The sequence below is a fragment of the Bemisia tabaci genome, chromosome 3 (assembly GCF_918797505.1).
Source record: "Bemisia tabaci chromosome 3, PGI_BMITA_v3".
Lineage (NCBI taxonomy): Eukaryota > Metazoa > Arthropoda > Insecta > Hemiptera > Aleyrodidae > Bemisia > Bemisia tabaci.
The window spans coordinates 7,334,887-7,355,837 of record NC_092795.1 but is presented as its reverse complement, the minus strand read 5'-3'; the positions used below and the strand labels follow the sequence as shown (position 1 = coordinate 7,355,837).

The following is a 20,951-nucleotide window of genomic DNA, read 5'->3' as shown; positions in this document are numbered from 1 at the left end:
TGTCGTAACCGGATCTGCGAAAAGGAACGTCAACCTGGCGCGAAAAACATCGCAGGAAGCGCCTGCGAAACTGTTGGAATACTTCAAGCATTGCGCATTACGAGAGGGCTACGCTACTCTTTCTGATCGATTCGTGGTAAAACCCCCTAAGGCGCTTCGAGACATCATATCAGGCGTTATGTGTCACGTTATGTGTGTGCATTTCAGTAGATCAGGTATTTTGGTCATACCTCTTTAAATCATCGATCATTTTTAGGAATGGAGGATATTCTAATGCCCAGTTGACCTAGTAGCTTCTTAAACACGAATTTCACAAAATTTCAGACTCTTGCAAGTATTCCATTCACACCATGTCTACTGGTCCATTCTGGGAATCGAGAAATAATTCTCAGTCTATGATCCATTAATGGCCCTCAATAAAATCCGTTTTGTCGGGAATGACGGCAATGCCTTGGCCCGCTCCGAGCTGCCCACGATACGACGCCAGCGATAGGAGACTGGGCGCACTCATCACGCAGCCGCAACCTCAAGTTCCCGAGGGTGAATCCCTTGATTAACTTATTATGCTCATTTTAACATCTGTATTAATTCTAATATCTGTTCGCGTACTTTTAATATCTGTATTAATTTCAATATTAATACAGTCGGCTTGCGCTCCTTGCGCGCAACTTTCAGCACGCAGCGCCCGCCGGAGGGCTCTCGCAAATTAATTCATTAGGGGTGCCCGGGCCGGCTCGGCGCGGCCGCGGCGTACGACATGCGCCAAGCGGGACGGCGGGCGAGCGGGCAGGGCCCCGATTCCAGCACGAACGGCCACCGCAGTGACCCCTAACCTCGCCGCTTCCCAGTCACGTGATCCAAGTTTAATAGCTTATTTTGCGAAATATTTTCCACCGCGCTGCGCGATTTTCTCAGGTACCCTCGCACGCAGCGTAAAAGTTAGTTTATGCACTGGAAAAAAAATTCGGTCGTATGTAGGTACCTACACTGGAAAAAAAAACACATTGGACCCAGAGTCCAGACTCTTAAAAACATCGACAAGAAAAAGTACTCTTGATTCAATCGGATTTTTGCTAAATCAAGAACCAAGCCTCTTATAATTTGAGCAGATTTCCTTTTGATTTAAGTTTAAATCTGATTGAATCAAGAGTCATCTTTCTTCGACCCTGGCTGGTCACGCCTGATTTTTAACGAGGTTGCAAATTTTCAACTCAAAGACTTGGTCAAAGTACCCCAGAAGGAAGCTAATCGGAAAAAATGAGCCACTCACTCAGATTTACTCGCTTAAAAAACTGAAACTGATTTTCTAAGAGGGAGGACGAAATGATTATGAAGGTTTGAAGGAGTGGCTCGTACTTTGAAGAACTTTTGACAGTATCTTAACTTAGTTAATTCGAAACAAACATGTTCTGTTTAAAATCTAGTGACGACAGATTTTAAATCCTCTCATTTTTGCGCTCTCTAGAAAGCGGCTTCTATACCGCTCAATATCTGGAATTCCTTAATTTTCATGGCTAATCTTGGATTTTAGTGTCGATTGTCCCAAAATTATGAAAAATGTTACCTAGATTTTGCCGGGCCTCCTGAAGAAAATGCTGAAAAGCTGTGACCTCCTGCAGGAAAAAAGGACCATCGTTTATGGAGGCAAAATTATATCAGCAGCTCGATTTTTCAAAACTTAATAACATACACTGGAAAAAAAAACACATTGGATCTAGAGTCCAGACTCTTGAAAACATTGACAAGAAAAAATACTCTTGATTCAATCAGATTTAAGCTTAAATCAAAAGGAAATCCGCTCAACTTAAGAGGCTTGGTTCTTGATTTAAGCTTAAATCTGATTGAATCAAGAGTATTTTTTCTCGTCGATGTTTTTAAGAGTCTGGACTCTAGATCCAATATGTTTTTTTTTTTTCCAGTGTACGCTAAAAATTTGTTCAATCCACCAAAAATGTTCTCAACTCAGTTTTCCCTCGTTTTTTTGAATTAGTTCAGAGTTGAATTTTCTTTGAAACAAGTTACTCCATTATTCCTTGGCCAGCCATATTTCCAATTGTCTGCTCGCGTAACCAGGCACCTAGCCGGTTTCGCAACAAGGCATTGTCCAGTAGACACAGCAGTGTCTTTAGATCCTTATCCCTTCGCTCACGATCATCGGAGATAGCACCTAACTCAATTAACGCGTAACTCTCCCTCGGGAGCCAATCAGGAGGCAGGATCAGGGTGCACGGCGCCCGATACGATCCGACAAGAGATTCGTGACGCCGGGTTTACCGCATCTGTTGACCACTCAAAAAAGCCGTGTTTAATTATTCCCCCAACTTCTCCTTCCGTTGATTGTAGAAGCGAGATCCTGTTCAGGTTTTCTGCTTCTTCGCTCCGCCAAAAATGGCGCGGTCGATCGTTGGTTGAAAGTCGCACAATTTTCAGACTTGAGCAAGACGACTCGCGTGTATTTCTTGGACGATTCTACTTAAAAGACCGTCTATAAATCAACGGGTTATTTGAAAAAAACCCTAACCGCGAAATCTTCAGAAATTGAATTTTCGGCGGAATATTATTCTTTGAATTTTCGGCGGAATATAATTCTTTGAATTTTCGGCGGAATATGATTCTTTGAATTTTCGGCGGAATATAATTCTTTGAATTTTCGGCGGAATATTATTCTTTGATGGCAGACACATCCCACCCCCGAGGGATTCTGCCAAAATTGCTCTTAAAACTTTTTTTTAAACATTTAACGGACTGCAGTTACGGAAGGCGTTTGAGATAACTATTCAACCATAGGTGATGCCCATATTGCCGCTAGCTGGAATTGAAGGCGCGTTTTACTGCGCAAATGACACGACCATGCTACGTAAATACGTGGATTGCACGTAACAATTTTTCCGTCGGAGGGAAATTTGGGAGGGAATTGAGTAACGCCTGACCTGATAATCAGTTTTTGTGAAATCGGGCTAATCTAACAAATTATCGATTGCTCATGGCCGAAAACTCATAGTGTGTGTTTACATCCCCAGATAGAAAGGAAAATAAAATTCGAGTTTTACAGTATTCTTAAAACGAATAGAAAAATACGCTGCTCTATTTGATTTGCAAGACGTAATTGATCTATCAGCCGTAGACGTAAAAAGGAGAAATGATAAATGAATCGAAAGTTCTGAAAAAAGTTGCTCCAGATCCAACTGTCATGAGATCCTGCGAGCCTTCGTGCCAACGTAATTGACAGCTCCATGACCAAGTTTTGAAAGACCAGCCACGCAATTGGCGTAAGAAAAAATTGACAGTCAACCGCGGATGATAGATGGAAGGGAGCTGTAATAGGCGTGGAGCAGTATTAATTAAAGCATAATTAAGGCAAGCGCTAAGTTTATTGGATGTTAAACACAAACGCTCAAGCGAACAAACAAACGGAACTTGCTAGGTCTTGCGTTTCTACAGCATCGTGACTCAGTTTAATTTGTCTGTTTACATTCCATAGCCCGAGCTGATGCTTGTAATCAATCAGTGTAAATGAATTGATAACCTGGTGACACGCCTTTGAACGGTGCAGTTAGTAAATTATTGGAATTGAATCTAACAATAGGTACTATTTTCGGTTGGAAACAACGAGATAGTTGTTGCTAAATCCTACGTATATCTTAATACATTGACTACAGCAGTGCGCTCTGTGTTCGTCTACAGTAAAATAACGTATATGTCGCAGGCAATTATAGCAATCGCCGGTAAATTGCAATCTATTCGTGTTGAATCAACAAATTAAAAAACTTTAAAGTGAAAAAACGATAAAGGAAGTAGTGATTATTATGTTTTTAATTCCAACATACGTTATCCTCTTCTTCTTGAATGCATGGTATCAGCTAGCATTTGCTAGCATACTCGCGAGTTCGTGAAATGTAATCAATAATCTGCGTCGGGTTTGTTTTGGTTCAGCGACTAAACTAACTCCTTGGCAAAGCGGAGAGTATCGCTGGATTTGAAGGCGTTCTAAGCTGAGGTCGTGCCTTGAATTTCTTCTCGAAAGAAACCTTTACTATATCCATTGTAATTTCAATTTGACGAATTGACAAGTACGGAGCTTGCAAATTGCCGGCAATTGCTGGCTGCCTGCGACATTGTATACATTTTTCCGAACATGTCTTTCAAAAATTACCCCCCCCCCCTCCCTCCCCCATTCAAAGGAGGAACGTATCCACTGTGAAACTCCCAAACCACGTATGTCGGTTTGTGACGTTGCAGACTTTCTGTTATTCTGAATTTTTGAAATTGGAAACTACCAAACGTCAATTACAAACTGATTGCGGTAGACGCACTCATACGACAGTATGTTGGAGTTTTTTTGCCAATGTGCGTTAAAAAATTCAGCATAAAGCTGAAACTCTCAATACAGAGGGAAAAGATCATTCGAGCACAAATTTCCCTCTAAGAGATATGCTGTTTGGAGCAACACTATAGTTACTTCCATTCAGGAAGGCAACTGAAGACGCGTTTCGGATGATCTTTTCCCTCTGCATTGAGAGTTTCAGCTTTATGCTGAATTTTTTAACGCACATTGGCAAAAAAAACTCCAACATACTGTCAAATGTCAATTCTTAAAAACTCCTATGAATTTTCTTCTGAGGGTAAAGACAATTCTTTGAAAACTGCAAGCAATGATTTTTCTTTTTTCGTCTTTAGAAAAATGCCAAAAAATTAAACAAGCGAGGAGATTTTCAAACATCGCAAACGAGATACGCGGTTCGGAAGTATCACCGTGGATATGCCATCAATACATGCCGATCGAACCGGCTTCAAACGAATTAGCAAACTGCGCTATTCCTCGGGGTGTGTTCAATCATTCAATCCATTTTAATTTCTGAATCGAACGCATTAAGCTTTCTAATTATTGATATGTGTCGAGGATCGACTGACGGTTACGAGGAGGAATGATTGATCCTCCCGATTCAGGATGCTCCCAGCGAATCTTTAAGACTCTCGAGAACTTTTCCGCGTCATTTCGCTCGACCAGCTAGTTGTTATGATCACTAAGAAGAAATACGACCTCGGAAGAAATGAGACCAGGAGATGAGAGATTACCGATGGAAGATAAAGATTATTAAGAACATCGCCCGGATTGTTGAATCGTTATCGATTGATCGATTAATAACATTGCGAAGATAGGGGTTTATCGATCGAGGTCATTCGACAGCGATTCAATAATCGACCCGCAGATCTCATCGATGATAGAACGTTGCCGTGCCTCTCTCCGCTAGCTTTTGACTAAATGGCTCGTAAAAGCTTAGTGGCGATCGCAATTAATGACCTTCTGGTTAAAATTTTATTACGTGCGTATTTTACGGGTATTCCTAATTGATTCCTTTGATTCATTCCTTGTCTACAGGCCCATTCCTTTCCCCCGAATCAAAGTGCAAAGACGCAGTTGTGCTGGTCACAGAATTTTGTGTCATGCTCGATTCTTGTAGATCAGCTAAAAATGATGAGATCAGTCCATATAGCAAGTCTACGTTAAGCGAGATATAGCGCGATTCGAAAAATTCGAGTTCTGACGTCATCCGCCGCGGTTGTGACATCCTTGGTATCTTCCACCTTACTTTCATCCGTTAGGGACACACGCATTTGCGCTACTCACCGTGAAACTTGGATGAAACTAAGTAGCAGAAACCGAGGATGTTACGATAGCGGTGGATGACGTCACAGACCTATTCTTTCAAAGTGTGATATCCCGGTTAATATTGAACGTAGGGAGTTGCTGTTTGGCCGATTTCATTATTTTTAGCTGATTTACAAGATTAAGCTTTAAAAGACTATTCTGTGACCAGCACAACCAGAGACAAGAGACCCTCCACTAGTATCTTGGCCATGGTGGAAGCTTTTACTTTCGGGACTTCAGCATTCTACTGTTGACTTGTTGGCAGTTTCGTTTTGCAAACAAGCCGAAAATGGCCGACGTTTGGGAAAAATGTTTGGCTCATGACGTCATCCGAAGCTCATCATCGACCATGTAGGTAAGTCAACAGCCGAAACTAGCGTGATGACTGTTGCTCCCTAATAATTGTCCATAAGGAATTGTTGAAACCCCGAAAGTAAAAACTTCCACCTGTCGCTAGAAGGCCAGTGGAGGGTCTCTTGTCTCTGAGCACAAGTGACCCATTGGGTTCTTTTACGCTCATCAGGATGCGACTACGATTGGTAATCGAGCTGGCAGCGGTGAGCTGTCGCTGTCTCAGCGATGATCTGCAGCAGACATGATCCAGTTGAAGCGATGGACAGGTTCCGACGTCCCTCGATCAAAAAGACCGCGCTCATTTATCATCGCGTCTGTAACGCGCATTGCAGCTCTTCCTACGGGATATTACCCGTTGACGTCATCAGAGTTGCCATCGATCCGACTATCTAATTGTTTTCTTACCAGCTACGTTTCCACCATCATCAATGCCACTGTTATTTTAGTGCAGTGGCGAGGCGTGAATGATCAATTGGACTGAGTTAAGCAGAATTGAACCAACCCACATTTTGGAAAAAATTGAGTTATGAGTGGTTTTGAACTCAACCACTGCTCCATTATCTATCGCCAAAAATTCTAAGTTTTTGTTGGAGCAAATTTTGCAGAAATTGAACTTGAAGTTCATCTTTTACATTGAGTCTTATGCAGGAGCCAAACTTTAAACCTCTTTTTCTCGGTTCGATCCCGATGTGGCTTGGTTCCTTTCTGTTTAACTCCGTCCAATTTTCGATGTTTCCCAATTGAAGCTATGGTAAGTAATCGATTATTAAGGTTCCCGTTGCGGACACCTTGATTATCGATCCTTTTCCATAGGTTTAAATGACAGATCAATCGATATATCGCATAGCATGCCACGCTACTGGTTTAATGTTTCGTTCAAAATTAAGAAGGGCTTCTGCATTTTGATTATCCGAAATCGCGAACAGAGACAAAATGCATCATTTTATTCGAAACTGCTCGAAATATATGTTGCTCATAAAGTAGAGACTCCCCTTTTCTGACTTTGCATTTCTCTACGGAATGATCACGATATTTTGGATGAAGTTGCGATTTTTTACGCATTTCTGGCGATAAAATCGGTAGGATCATCAACATTTATGCGATTTCCCGCAATCTTGTCACAATTTTATTTCTATGAAATCGCGTTCCATAACATCGAAATTTTATCACGATTTTTTGCGATAGTAAGAGTTTGGCAGATAGGAACCGACTGTTCTGGCTTATTTGTGCTACAAAATAACTGCAATTGATTTCGTTTTAAAAAAGAGTGCATGGAAAAACCCGCCAAAAAGTTACTCAGGATTTTTCTTGGTAGATTCATAATCCTCCGAAGGAAAATATAAAGAGAAGTCGCGACGGGAGATTTTCAAAAATTGTTATCCTGATTTTAATTATCACGCGGAGTATTCCTCTAACTAAATGCAAAATTGACCGATACTTCAACCTTGCCCTTTGATATTTTTTGCGTTTCACGCTGAGGAGTAGGTATTTTTGTCCCCAAATATGGATACCACACGGTGTATCACCCTTCAAACGGTGTCACGTATAATATCTCATCGATAAATCATAAATGTAAATGTTAAGTTACCTATAAACTTTACTATAAACGTAGTTTGGTCCGGTGCTGCGCCTTTTAATTTTCGCATGCCGATTACGTTCCGTTTTTACGGTCCGATTGTCTGCTTTTCGTCATCTGGGTTATCAATAAGATCTTTGCACGGTCGGAATCTAAGATGAAGCCATCAAAAGCCAAACAAAGCCTTTTCTCCGAATTCCCTTGGCACTCGGGCCGAAAAAGAGTTAATTAAAAAACCATAAACGCCCGCTCGCATATGGTAGCGCCGCGGCCAAATACAAAAGTTACGCGCTCCTCGAATGTCGAGTCGCGATCCATCGATATTCTAGGCGCTGTTGACCGAGACCAAATCGCAAGAGAAGAATCGACAGTTCGATAGATCGCACTCGAAACTGATCCGTGGTAACAAGTCGTAAAATTGCGCATAAAGCCGTAAAACAGTGGCTTACTTTTATTGACCCGCGAAAAGCATGAATTCGCAATTCGCTAATGGGTGCCCCTCACGATTGCGACGAAGGCGTCCCAGGAAAGGAGAATCAAATTTTTGAGACTTTATTGTGTGTACTGTTTTGTATAGGTTGCTGTCTATGGACGATGCTAGAATTACAAGTATCCGTGCTACCGAGCTTACCCCGGTTGTCGGACTTTACAAACGATTCTAGTATGATGAGTCCTCCGAACATCTTTTGCTCCTCATGTAATCCGCCTCTTTCTCTCGACTCTCTGCTCTCAACTTTCTTTGCCTTTTTTTTTGACCATCTGTCTTACGCAGTTAAACCTTTCCGTGTTTATGGCTATTTTGGGTTACTTTAAGTTACTTTTAAGCGCTCAGCCGATACACTGGAAAAAAAACACATTGGATCTAGAGTCCAGACTCTTAAAAACATCTACAAGAAAAAATACTCTTGATTCGATCAGATTTAAGTTTAAATCAAGAACCAAGCCTTTTAATTTAAGCTTAAATCTGATTGAATCAAGAGTCCTTTTTCTTGTCAATGTTTTCGAGAGTCCGGACTCTAGATCCAATGTGTTTTTTTTTCCAGTGTAGGGATCGCTTTTTGATTTCAACCTGCCTCTAGAATTCTAGTATGACAATGCGTTCATAAATGGCGCACCAGCTCAACAACAAGATGGCAACAAGATTTAGAATAGATTAATCTATGATACCTTTATTTAATCCTTCTGATTTTAAAGCACGAAGGATGGTAATCGTTTCTCTAAAATTTATATACAGCGGTAGTGTAGTTTTCTCGAAACTAATAGTTGAAACTTTGGTGTGCGAGTTTTTTCATCTCAATGGTGCTCATCTTCTTCGAGGAACTTAAAAAAGTACCTACGGTCAAAATAGCGGTCAGAGCTATTCCGCTTGGTTCTCGGTCAAATTAAACGGAAAGACGTGATTTCCGAAACCCTAGGTTCAACCGAAACCCTAGGTTACTCTGAGACATCCGGAGATGAAGAAAGTGTCCTGCTGATCTAATGTAGGTACTCTTTTTTCCCTCGATGTCATTCAGAAATTGCGACTTGCGAGTGGCTATCGCATCGGGTCATCACCAATGCGATCCAGTGGGCTGATTGTTGAAATTGATCTTGTTTAGACGAAGGGACTAGGGAACCTAACTCGAGGATTACTTCATGCATTACGGGATCACTAGTAATCACTACACTGAGCCGCGGCGGGCTACCAGCGCGATACGCGTCTTCGCGCCTACAAACCTAAGGGGATACTTCAAGCATTGCGCAATGCGTGAAGTATCCTTGTTAGGTTTGTAGGCGCCGGTACAGCCGAATTCCCGGCGAGTTTTCAAGATTTATTTATGATGATGATTTAATTTTTTAGGTTGCACGCAGGCGGAGTGCTAAAAATATTGTTCATTGTTGTCCTTAATAATTATTCCCCCGGCCTGAGGAATGACCCCGCATGAAAATTTTGACGGTATCAAATTTCCTCTGATAAATTAAGAATTTCCCGGAAAGATTGTGAACATTTTTCTTCGAATTTTTTAGAGAATCCATCCTTTCTCTGAATTTCAAGGAAAATCATCCATATAATTGTCATTAGGGACCGTCCCTAAATTATACGTAACGAACTTTTTCGCCATTTTTGAACCCTCCCCCTACCCACTCACCCTTTGTAACGCCTTTGAGACGTCGGTCCCTATCCCGTAACACATACACTGGAAAAAAAACACATTGGATCTAGAGTCCAGACTCTTAAAAACATCGACAAGAAAAATACTCTTGATTCAATCAGATTTAAGCTTAAATCAAGAACCAAGCCTCTTAATTTGAGCGGATTTCCTTTTGATCTAAGCTTAAATCTGATTGAATCAAGAGTCCTTTTTCTTGTTAATGTTTTCAAGAGTCTGGACTCTAGATCCAATGTATTTTTTCCAGTGCAATAGGATCGTTTCATACTCATCATGTCATTTTTGTCTATAGCTTTATTTATCAATTTCAACAATCAAGGTTTGGTTTTTGGCCTATCTCTGGAACAAGGAAAGATCAGAATTTTTCACTCCGTTTAAATCCATGAAAAACAATCGATTTTGGGTGCGTGAGCCGGACTCGAAAAATATCGATCCTTTTACATAGACTGAGACGGCCAAAAACGAGCGTGGCAACGACGCTGCTGAATCGGCGGCCCGCGAAGGCACTTTCCCACAAACTTACGAGCTCACCAATACACCAACATACCGACGAACCGACGCGGCGACGCGAACGTAGGGTCAGGAGAACGTACGAGCGCAGAAACTTACGGGATAAGAGCATAAACCGAGAAACCGAACAGCGGAGAGAATGAAATTTTATTACTTATTAATAAACTCGTCCGACGAGACCGCCTGACTCCCCGCGACCGTTGCCGGAGTGTCCGTTAAATTCATCCGCAGTCCTCAATTTTTCCCAGTCAAAATGCACTTTTTCTGTAGCTAGGGAAACACTGTTGAAAAAATTCTGATTCGGAAATAAAAGGTGTACTTCGACATACGCTTGAATTACGTTGACTTTTTTGTGAGTTTACATGGACCAGTTCCATCACCTCCGGCCATGACCGTAACACAGTAACAGGGTAACAGGTGTCCGATGTACATGTTGCCTTTTTACAAATGACTTTTCCAATGAGAGAGATTAAAGCGGCACGATATAACACCAAAATGCGATGGTTAAGATCGGGCTATGACTTGTCTTGCTGTATCGTCATGGATTTAATAATCGAGCCGCAGAAAAGTCTCGGAATCACTCTTCAGTTCGGAATTTGCGTAGATTGCATAATTCTTTTTTTTAAAAAAAAAATTTCTCGCGTTCGCGGGTTGTCCTTCCCATTTATCGGCGATCAGGGTAGCCCAGAAAGAAATGCAAGGAAATCTACCCTTCATAAACATAAATTTTTCCTCGCGTATGATTTCAATCGTTTTTTCCTCCTTTTTTCTCTGTTTTATCCCCCCCCCCCCCACCCCTCGAAATACAAAATATTTCAATCAATTGAAATCATATGAGAGGAATCTTTGTAACTGTTCGCAAGATTTTTTGTTAATTTAGGTTAAATTCTTTTGCGCCTCTCTCCGGGTAGGTCTGATTGCCGGCCATCAAGAAAAACTGTCCGCTTAAATCAGAATGCTCCCCAACGAGAATTTGTTTAGAAACGTACACACATAGACCGAGTTAACAGGAATTCAGACAATCGTATCAAAGAGCCTAGAAAAGACGTTTTAAGTTGAATTCCTCCATAAAACCCATTGTTGAATGAAAATTTGACGATTATTTTTACAATTACGAAGATGGATTCCTGACAGGAGGTCGGCAGGAATTTTTAGAAGAGGTGGGCAATCGATATCGATATATCGCGCTTTAAAAAACTCGGTTTTTGACGTCATCCACCGTGGTAGTGACACCAATGTTTCTTCCACTTGGGTTTCGTACGTATTTTAAGTCGAACAACTTGTGCATATGTGTGTAGGTGGTCCAATCCAATCCAAGGTGGAATAAACCAAGAGTATCACTACCGCGGTGCATGGATGATGTCAAAAACCGAGTTTTTCAAAGCGCGATATCTCGGCTCATATTAAACGTAGAAAGTTGCTGTTTGGGCAGATGTTAATATTTTTAGCTTATCCATACAAGAAAAAATCAATTAAACACGAATCTGTGACAAGCGCAACTGACCCACTGAAATATTTTTTCTCGCCTTCGAATTGTTGAGTCGGGAAACGAAGTATATTACTAGCTCCGCAAATTACGCGCTAAAAAGTGGATTTCAGACTTTTTTCATGTTCCTTTCGCGATTTCCCTGTGATTATATTCACAGGAAGTGTATTCCCCTGACAGTATATCTTGCGTGCTATAGACCCATTCCATTGACCTACCTCTTGAGGCATGAGTTCAACCCGTTTTCCCCGTGTAGACGTTCGCAGTGTGTAAATATATTCCGATCGTAAAATTACGCACGTGTTTCGCGACTTTCACCGTGGATTTTCATTAGATCGTCCCTCCACCTGGGAGCAATTTTTCCGCGGAGGGGTGAGATTTACAACGTGTCGGCGTCGATACATCCCATTCGTATTCCGCGCGTTCCCGAGCGCGGCCGTAGCCGACGCGTTAACATTTGCCGAGCTTGTTTTAACAGCTACTGCGTCGCGCCGTGACGTCGTCGACGTCGTAGTCGTCAGTGGCGCGGCGTGCTTTGCGATATATCGATTGATCTGCCATTAGAACCTATGGGAAAGGATCGATAAACAGGGTGGTCGCAACGAACGCCTTAATAATCGATTATTTACCATAGCTTCAAATGGGGAAATATCGATAATCGATCATTCACGCCCCGCCACTGGTAGTTGTCCGTCGTCTCGGACGTCGAATGTTCCAGGAACTTGTTCGTCGCGATCTGAATCTGTCGTTAAGATGACGGCGCGCAGATAAAACATAAGGGGAGCGACCGCAGCGCGACGCGACCGACCACGGCACAGATGCGAGATTGACAGCCTCCGTCGCTGCCGATTGGTCAGACGATCAACACGAGAGGTTGGTAACCTATATAGACGTGTAACTTTCCGGAGCAGGTTATCCGAATTTTGACAACGCGGAGGGCGAGAGGTAATGCACTTTTTTGCGTGAACGAATTGAACGAATTTAACAATAGTTTACTCGGTTTCTTTTATAATTTTCCGCCTAATTCACCCCTCAAAATGCATCATCCTCCGCCTCCTCTTCAACTTTTTCTTCTTTTCCTCTTAAGGCATAATCCCTGTTTCTCCAGTCATTGGCATGTTGATAAATACTACTTATTAAAAGGACGGAATTGATAAAAATTGAAACAAAATTATCCAAAAAGATGAAAGTTGATCTAATTGATCAAAAAGGATAAAAATTGATCAAATTGATCAATAAGAATGATAATGTGTTCATCCTAACTGACAGTCAGCAAAAATAGAAAACATGCTCATTCATCGTTTTGTCCTCCTTAGAATATATATCATGATGAAAAGAACATAAAATTTGACAGTTTTTACAATAAACTCGCATGTCCGACCTTCCCTGCCGGATCGTTCCACTTACTCGTCGGAACTTTAGTTGTACTATAATTACGGACTATAGGTATGTTATAGACAGAAAATAAGGTCTAGAAGTATAGAAGGAAACTCGCACAAAAATAAACGGGAACAAAAATGACATAACCAATTTACCAAAACACGGTGTGGTGAAACCGAGGCGAGATGACTACTTTTCTACCCTAGCGTTTAAGTCACCAGGCTGACCCGTGCATCATACAGGGTGTTTTAAAAGTCCGTATATTCTCTTAATTTTTTTTCTAATTGAGCTTTTAAAACGCAACTTCGGGGAATGTGGTAAAACCGAGGCGAGACGACTACTTTTATACCCTAGCGTTGAAGTCCCCAGGTTGGCCCGTGTATCATACAGGGTGTCCCAAAAGCCCGTACACCCTCCTAAATTTTTTCTAATTGAGCTTTTGGAACGAAACATTGAGGAATGTGGTGAAGGGGACCGATTCGAGATTTTTCTACTCCAGCGTTTAAGTTACCAGACTGGCCCGTGTATCATACAGGGTGTCCCAAAAGTCTGTTCTCCTACCTAAATGTATTTTATGTAGCTTTTAAAAGGAAACTAGAGAAATGTTTCTAGGTCAAAGAGGATTTTTTAACGCATCTAAAATTTTAGGGGGCCTACCCTCGGAGGGGTCGCCCCCCCCCCTCCCTTCGCATCCCCTCTTCTCATGATAATTCGTTTAAAAGAGGATAAAGAACAAACGGTTTTCGCGCAAGTCATCATCTTCATTTTTTTCAAAATGGCTGCTGAAAAACGGCGAGAAATTGACATGCTCTGCGTGTTTGTCGATGCATTTATCGGAAATTCGGTATCCGGAGGTTCTTTCCAACAGGACAGTCTCAGGCTTAACAATAAATGGATTTTGATTGAAAGCTCGCAACATTGTATCAGAGAATTACTATCACCGACACTCAGGATATGTTTACCTCTATCTCTCTCTGCGGCTTGAGAGTAAGTAATGCCTGTTGCTCGATTTATACATCCTTTTCGCGTTAAAGAGTTGCTTGGCGGTAATTATTATCATTAATTCTCATCGCCGCACAACTTTGCAACAAAGCGTGAGCCAAAACGATTAAAGCCGAGATGATGATAATGAAGCTGTGATTATTATATTTGAAGCATATTATGATTTAATTTGTGTGATTAGCGGCTTTGCCGATTGGCTGCGCCTTGTCGATTCAGCCCCAGTCACACGATAGAACGAGACGAATCGTTGCTCTCCTAACAAAAGGACTTATCAGAATTCTAAAATGAGCCTTGGAAAGCAAGGGGTTTTACGGACGAGTAGAAGTTGAGATACGTCGTTTTGTCCGGAGTGACAGAAGGAGGCGCGGTCGCGTTTATGGTGTCTTCGTCTTAAGAGCGAATGTCATAGCCACATAACCTGCGAAGAGTCGAGTTCACACACTGACTTTGAGCAGTGTAAAAAGCTGTTTAAATTCTGCCAGCGGTGGAAGAATCAGTCGATTGTTGGAGACCCGTAGCGCGCATGAACTCCATTCCTAATTGGTACGAGGGCACAATCCCGCTCCTTTCTTCTTGTTCCTTTTTTTTTTTTTTTTTTTTTTTTTTTTTTTTTTTTAAATCATCTATGTCTGTTATCATTAATTAAGGTCGAATTGCAAAGTTCAAGCGGCAAATCACTTGAAAAAAAGCCTTTGGTTTAAATGAAACACCAAAGTTTTCAGCCGCACAAACAGTCCTAGGTTTCGAACTTTGGTTCAGTGAATGAATTTTGCTGTCAGTTGTTCTTAGACTCGTGAATTTTTGACAAAAACTAGGGTTATCTAAATCGAAGATCACAAGAAGGCTGATTAATAGAATTGACAGACATAGCGATGGACAAAGAAAACATAGGAAGCGATCTCATTGGTTGAAACGGGCGGTTGTTATAGACTAAGGGGGAAAATCATGTACTAACTGTGGGGTCCCTCGTGGTTTGCAGTTAGTCCATTGCTTACTTCTTTAGACCATTGCAACTACCCGCGTCCACCAATGAGATCGTTTTATTTTCAGATAGTCACCATTGTCCATCACTTTACTATCGATTTCAACAATCAGCCCACTGTGACTGAAAACTTTAGTCACCATGGTCGAAATCATACGAGTTACATGAGACCTGAAGACTCAGCAACATTGGGATGTTCATACGGCATTTTCTCTGAGCATGATGGGAGTACGGGTCTGCGACCGGCACAGTGACTCCTAAGAAATGCTTTGGAGGTGTTGGACTTCAAAGTGAAGGCGGAGAAATTAATTAAATTTATAGGGGCAACAGTGTTTTTTAAGCATATCATAAATACAGGCTGTAGTCCTTGCCGCCATATTTTCTGCCACCAAGCAACAGACTCGTGGTTTCATATCTTGTATTCATTTACTACTCAACTTGGCAACACTGGTTGGAATAAAATACGCAGTCTAAGGCCAGCGCGTGAAACGAACGAATAAATACACTTCAGCAAAGCTTTAACTTTTCATCAGTATCAAATAATTATAATTTAAGCCTTTTATATCTTCGTTGCCAGCTTGCCTCAGTGCGTGCAGGTACAACCAGCATAATCTGAGCTGATCAATTGAGGATATCTTCAGTAAAAGGACGTAAGAGTCTTCCAATTCTGCTCATATTGTACGACGTAGTTTCTGTAATTACAAGTAACCGGAAATGCTGTTCCGGCTGTTCGGAAGCTCTGCCTTGAATTTTTCTGATTCTGCTCTGAATTTTCCCTTTCCTGCAGGCGGAGGAAAGTCAATTGTTAATGAATTTCATTTTCTGCGTATGTTATGAAAAATTCCCTAATCTTAGCAACATTGCAAACCTCATACGTCTTTTTACCAGTGTACAGATAGCTCATTTAGTAGTTTTAAATGTCAAAACTTTCGTAAAAAATGCAGCGGTTCTTGCAGAGAATGAACTTTAAAAAAATTAACTTTATCTGACAAGATACTAAATAGTGGTGATAAGTCACACTCTCAAGGCTGTGATAAAAGAAACAGGAGACATGTTTTGATTGATCGATTGCTCTTGCTTTGAAGACGAACAGCAACATAAAACGGGAGACATCATTTGATTGATACCACTATACTAGCACCAAGGAACGCATTTTGCCTACTCTCTCAGTTGAAGGCGATCGTGTAGCTCAAGTATTAGCATAGCCGAAATACAGTAGTCGGGACTTCTACTTGTATAAAATGGAAGATTTTAGGTACCAGAATGTCAGAACATACAAACTTAATGAATTTCAATATAAATACCAAACAGACAGTTCAATTCAAGAAGACAACAGGAGATATTAGTGTATTTAAACGCTCGATAAAATAATGACGGGATACACAGTGTTATTCGCCGAGCGATATCTCCGTTAATATTGGGTGTAGAAACTTAGTGTATGGATAGATCTTATTATTATCTCGCTAATGCACAAGCTTAAGCATTCGCAACACGATTCTATGCCCGGCGCAACTGTCCCATTATGTTAATTTTGTTAATTTCTCACTTATTCTGCCGTTCCGAGGAAAAACGCCGTATGAACCTTCAGATGTTGCAAAATCCCTCTTCATAATATACGTATTTATTGGAAAAGTTGTGACAATTTTCTTCAATTTTCAGACAATTTTATTCGTATTTTAATATAAATTATCTGGAAATTTGAAGGAAAAACATGCATAACTTTCTTCCGCAATGAATGTTCAGTGTTGAATGAGTTACTACCTTCTATACTCTCTACGTAGTACTACTCCGGACTTTCTTCCCAGACCTCATTACTAGACTACCGTACTATGGAAAACCGCTGTATGAACCATCAGAGGTTGCCAAATTCCCTTTGATAATATGCGTATTTATTGGAAAAGTTGTTATCACTCTTCTGTCAATTTTTCAGAAATTTTTGTTCGTATTTCAATATGAATTATCTGGAAATTCGGAGGGAAAACATGCGTAACTTTCTTCCAGAATAAATTTTTTATGGAGGGAATTTTAGCAACGTTCAAATGCTCATACGACGTTATTCTCTAGCACGGGAGTATTGTACTGCCGTACTAAGGAAGAACGCCGTATGAACATTCCAGAGTTGCCAAATTCCCCAAGATAAAATGTTCATTCTTGAGAAAAGTTATGAATATTTTTCCGAGAAATTTTCAGGAACTTCAGGTGAAATTGCAAGCAAAAGTATCTGAAAAATTGGATAGAAAATATTTATAAGTGTACCAGGAAATCCGTGTTTTATTAAAGGACATCTGGCAACGCCTGGAGGTTCATATCGACGGTGAAACTACCAAACCACGTATCTCGGTTTGCGACGTCGCAGACTTCCCGTCATACTTTATTTTTTAAATGAAAAACTACTTAACGTCTAGTCTTGAAAATTTCTGTGATTTTTCCTCTTTGCGCGGAGAAAATTCTGTGAAAATTTCAACGAATAATATTGATTTGGTCGACTTCAAAAAAATAAAATGCGAGCGTAGATTTTTAAACACCGCAAACGAGATACGTGGTTTGGTAGTTTCACCGTCGATATGGCGTTTTTCCGTAGAACGGCAGTGTAGTCCATTCCATAGAAGAAAACGAGTTCTTTTTCTTTGGGGAAGGAAGGCATTGATGGCCTCTGTTTGTGCGGAATGCCCCCGGTGTGGAGGTGTGTGTGTGCGAGCCCTGTCAAAGACCCGGGGAAAGAACTCGTCGGGCGTCGCGCGACGCCCCTGGGGGCCCGGGGGCCCGGGAGATGGTCCCGTGCCGCCCTTCCGGTCCATTAGCCAGTAAATGAATTGCAGTTTCTTTTCAACATCGTGGACGGCCCCCTTGTGCCGTGTGCCTTGTGAGGGGGGCGGGGGGCGGAGGCAGGGCGGAGGGCGGAGATTTTTATCCGCACATAACTGTTTAACCGGCACTCAAGAGCCCATGCGCAAGTCCAGGGGTTTCTTTATTAATTAATCCACGGATTCACTCCCCGACGAATGACTGCCAAGTTGACTCCGATAATATGAGCTCCAGGCTGTTCACACTGGAAAAAAAAAACACATTGGACCTAGAATCCAGACTCTTGAAAACATTCACAAGAAAAAATATTCCTGATTCAATCAGATTTAAGCTTAAAACAAAAGGAAATCCGCTCAAATTCAGAGGCTGGGTTCTCGATTTAAGCTTAATTCCGATTGATCAAGAGAATTTGTTCTTGTTGATGTTTTTAAGAGTCTGGACTCTAGATTCAATGTAGTTTTTTTTCAAGTGCAGGTATTGCACCTAGTAGACAAAGAAAAGATAAAGACGACCAAGAGAAAATTGTTCAATTCTATGAAAGGAATTAGGTGGTTGCAATCGACATAGGAAGTAGGTAATGACCAATCGACCAGTGTGAATACCATCCAATCGTTGGCATGTAAAGAGAGTAGAAAATGTTGTCACTTAATGTCCATATGGTGCCTAGTTACTGTAATCTTTCTTGAAAAATCAAAAATTACCTGAATTGAAGGACTTGCAGGACAAGGCTCACACGTGCAGGTGATCGATAAAAAGCTTTGCTAAGATGATCATTCGATAGTGATTCAACAATCGGCACACAGATATCAATCAGCTGAGATCTCGGCGATTGCAATAAGCATGTCATATGCATGGCGCGCTTAAAAAGTTGCAATTGAATGTCCATGTGAGGCTCAATTTCCGTAATTTTTCTTGATAAACTCAGGAATGACCTTAATTAACGGACTTAGAAGACAGGCTCATAAGTGCAGGTTTTATTATTTCGAGAAACATGAGTTTGAAGTTTCGAAATTGAATGGAGTCAAATGGCGGACATCAAGTAGAAACTCACATTTGTATGCTTAAACATTGAATTTTACCAGTAAATCCTTCTCAGATTATCTTTCAAGACCCGTGTTAGTTTAAATCACTAACATCTAATTTTTTTCAAAAACTGCATTCATACGTACGCCTTATCGCCCAAGCCCCCTGATAAGTGCTATTCGCTTTTTAGGTTTTCTTTTTTTATTCTTTTCTCTATTTTTTTTGAAACGGAGATTAATTTCGGAAGAGACCCAATGACACATCGATTATTCGTCGGAATCTCAAAATGTTGATCAAATGCGAAAACTGTTCCAGAACGTTTCTTTACGCATCATTCGGAACGAGTCTGGCGAGTGCCTTATTAATTTTTTAATCCATAATTTTACCTCATTCAAAAGCCGCCTCCCACTGTGCAGACGGCTCATACCATTGAGCTTTCCCGACAACTTCGCAACGGCATATGGAAGCTAATCCTCCGGTTGCAGATTGCACGAACAGCACGTCTCTGTTGGCGGGAACGTACGAGAGTGACAAAAGGCCCCTTTGCAGCGGCCGGCGACTTGCGGACATTCGCGCACCTTCCCCCCGCCCTGCCGGCCGCAGCCATAAATTACCATTATTTTATGACTGTTTTTTAATAAACGCATATATATCTGCATTTGCGTATCGCAATCTATATCTGCGGGGACGCGGTTGGGCCCGTAAACAGGCAGGTAATTAATGGGTAACCGATGCGAGTTTTAATGAGCTGTGACCGCACTCCTCCTAACTAACCACGCCGCCACGTCGATCCCAATCTTCGCATTCCTACCAATTATGACCGGGAAATCGCTTAGCAATGAAAGCTTGATGAATTATCTAATCTCTGTCTATCGATGAGCTACTAGTTGAGGTACTCAATATTTTAATTCAGTTCAAATTCATTGGATTGCTGTGTATATAATAATAAGAGGCGCTAAAACTTATCCGCCGTGCTAAGGGAAAACGCCGTATGAGCATTCAAAGATTGCCGAATTTCTCGTGATAACATATTTATTTTGGAAGAAATTTGGTTGTATCTTTCTTTGATATTCTCAGATATTTTAGATTAAATTGCGAGTGAAATCATCTGAAAAATCGGAGGACGAATATTCACAAATGTCCCTCAAAATTCGTATTTTACCTAGAGAAATTTGGCAACGCCTGTGGCTCATGCGGCGTTCTTCCTTTGCACGGTAATAATAACAATCCTCATTCTGGGCGTTCATCAATGGACCACTCGACAAAGTGTGAATTTAAGCTTTCTGATGAACGTTTTATCTTCAAAATTTCACTTAGAACACAATTTGCACAATGAGAATCATTGATATCAACTCCCAACCAAGAAATTAATGTTTCTATGTAGCATCGGATACGAAAAATTGAATTACTCGCTCACACGAGAATCAAAGTATACTTGAATCAATTTGCAACCTACAATAGTTTTTAATAGGCTTCTCATCAATAAGAAATGTTCCTTCCGCTCTCTGCGTTATCGGAAGTATGAATTCAAAAGGAATAAAACACATAACTACAAATCAACGTTGCAAAATTTTCACTTGCAAATTATATGATTATCTGAAAACTGTTGGGAACTTGTACCTGAAAATTTCACAGATTTTCCCTCTTATTACGAACAAAAATTGCATAGCTGTGGATAGAAGCTCCCAAGCTACATTCCTGAGAAAATTAGAATGTTTTAGTCAATTTTGCAACTTTGGAATGCAGTTGCGTTCCTTCGTCTAAGAAACGCCAAAGAATCTGTAGCCAAAGAGCGTTTATTTAGAGTCGATCAGCCGTGCTCAGCAATAACGCTGTATGAGCCTTCAGACGTTGCCAAATTTCCCATGATGACATAAAATACGGATTTTCTGGGGAATCCTTCTTCAAAGTTTTCAGCGAGTCTTATACGCAATCAGGTATAAAGTATCCGGAAATCTCAAGGAAAAATATTCATACGTTGATAAACAAGTTACGGGCTTTATCGACGTACCGTCCGTTCCGGGCTCAAAGGA

The 20,951-nt window shown here is 41.1% G+C and overlaps 1 protein-coding gene across 2 annotated transcripts in view; it reads left to right on the top strand.

The window, feature by feature from the left end:
• Nucleotides 1–20,951, top strand: part of IP3K2 (Inositol 1,4,5-triphosphate kinase 2) — a 416,125-nt gene that overhangs the window by 236,118 nt on the left and 159,056 nt on the right. The gene's annotated exons all lie outside the window — the stretch shown is intronic.